Here is a 2,456-nt window from a genome sequence, read left to right on the forward strand (position 1 = left end):
TGGTCAATACACACAATGCGTAGGTAGAGCTAACAAGCTGATGTGCTCGCCACCCCTGATAAGGCACCCAAGGAGTCACTGCTGGCTGGGCAGCCTTCAGTCAAGAGGGGAAGGGTTGGCTTCTGCTGCTGCTTGGAAAGGGCTGATCACTGACATTGCTAAACTGCCATCCTCGGGCTACTTGGTTTTGTTTCTGTAGGCTTTTGTGTGTTTTTCATGTTGGTTTTTCTCATCAAGAACCCTTGAGCTGCTAATTATCCCTGTGTCAACACACTCCTCTTTGCCAGCAATCTTACCTTTCTTCTCATGGCTCTGCTCTGCAGACAGAATGTCTTGCAGCGCCTTCTCACAGCTTAGCAGTTCTCTAAGATGTCTGAACCAATTTCAGCCTGTATCAAAACTATGCCTTAGATCCCAGAACGCATCCGTGACCCCACGCCTGAATCTCTACAGGGGAAACCGATGCTTTTCAGCTGCTAAATTGCATTAAAGGAAACAAAGTAACTTTATCCTACCATTAGTTGTCTCCATGTGCTGTGACCCTGTCTGCATAATGGATGCTGGGCAGTCAGGTCTTAAAGAAGGTGGCCTATTTGTAGTTGTGAAGGGAAGAGACATCCACAAATGAAGGGGAAATTGCTTTCGGACAGTTCTTCTCTCTCCCTAGAACTGACCAAAAACGTCCAAAACATTGCCAAAATTTAAGTCTGATTTCTCCCACAAAAATGTAGAAATTATTCAATAAAATCTTCTTCCCGTTTTTCAATGCACTTTCTGCAGTAGGGTTTGCTTTTCCTTGTTTGAAGAACAATAAAGAATATTCTGAGACTTCAAGCTGCCTTAGGTATGTCGCGAAGCACCTGTGCCTTCAGGCGCTATGCTGGCACACCAGCTGCTTGATTATTTGGCAGTAAGTGGCATCAGCATAGGTGCAACAAGCATTTTTGAATGTAAAGAAAAGGTAACAAGAATGGAGAAATGGCAAAAAAGAATATTCTGCAAAAACAGAGTTCTGAGCCCTTTGAATGTGCTGCTTTGATTGTCTTTATGTAGAGACGTTTTAATAGGAACTAGAATTTTGAGAAGTAAAGAATGAAGGGTTGTAGAAGGAGTCAGTACATCTACTAATAAGGCTGCACAATGGTCTGTGGGGAGTTATACTAAGGTGTGACTTAGCAGAGAAAAACAGCCTAAGATATTCTGCCTACTTCCTCTTGCAAGTCAGCAATAGAGAGGTCTGTTCTTCGCACCAATTCCGCAACCGACAAAGAGATGCTCTGACCTGTAGCTCTTACTCGAATGAGGTTATGAATGCTGGGAGCAACTCATTTTATTGCTCTGGTGGATGCATTATCTAACCATGATCTAACTCACCTAACCATTATTTAACTCAGACACTCTTGGATTAATTTGTGATCTTACCACATTTAAGAGGCAGCATTTCTGAGAGCAGGGAGGTGAGACTGGGTTAACTTCTGCAGCCTGATCCTAGCAGATAGAAAATTCCCCTGTGTGGCTTTGGGCAAGTTCTCTAGATTTCTCTGCCTCAGTTTTCCTTTGCTAAAACAAAGATGATCTTGCTCACCGAGTCCAGACAACTGTTAGAATTACCTAGTTAACACTTTTAAAGGGATCTAAAGCAGTGAAAAAATCAGCGTGTTATCTAGCTCTCTTCCCCCACAAATTGTACCTTAGAAATAGCAATCCCTGTTACCTGGGAGCTAGGGAGGTGCAAGCAGATTCATGAACCGTCCTGAAGGAACACGTGAAAGGCTGTCAGTAAGAGCCGTAGCATTCAAACTGTCAGCAGCAGTCAGACCTTGTTTAAAAGGGTAAGGAAGCCAAGTGGCACCTCCAAAAGGTGGAGTTGTTGCCAGAGACCTATTCTAGCATTTTCATTAGCTGTGTAGCAAATGGCTGCTACCTTCCTCTCTGTTATCCGTGAGTCTTCTTCTGGGCTTCTCTACCGCTTACACTAAATCTACCTATTCCCTAACTTGTCCAATTTACCATTGTTTGTGTCCTTATTGTGTTACCTAACTTCTTCCCCTACTCCAGCTCTGGGAACCATGGGATCACAGTTCAGCTCTTGTACCGTCTTTTTTTTTTTTTTTTTTTTTCCTTCCCCTCGGCCTTTCTTTGGAAACAGACGCTGCCTAGGAAGGAGGCTCTGTCATCTGGCTGCCCTGGGTCTGCAGGCATGAGCCTACGCCCTCGCACCACCTCCCTGAGGAGCACTCCACGTTTTTTTTCTCCGGAGCAGGGAGAAAGAGGCCGGGGGGTGAGGGTGCAGTTCCGGCTAGGACCATTGGAGGGAGGAGGCAGGGATAGAAAGGTCTATAATCAGCAGAGCACTCTCTTAACACCTTAAACAAATCCTTTGGATATTAAGTCATGAGGCCTTTGCTGCTGACGTATGTGAAACACAAAGGCATGCACCTAAATACACTCTTCAC

The sequence above is a fragment of the Pygoscelis adeliae genome, unplaced genomic scaffold, assembly GCF_000699105.1.
Source record: "Pygoscelis adeliae isolate BGI_AS28 unplaced genomic scaffold, ASM69910v1 Scaffold53, whole genome shotgun sequence".
Classification (NCBI taxonomy): Eukaryota; Metazoa; Chordata; class Aves; order Sphenisciformes; family Spheniscidae; genus Pygoscelis; species Pygoscelis adeliae.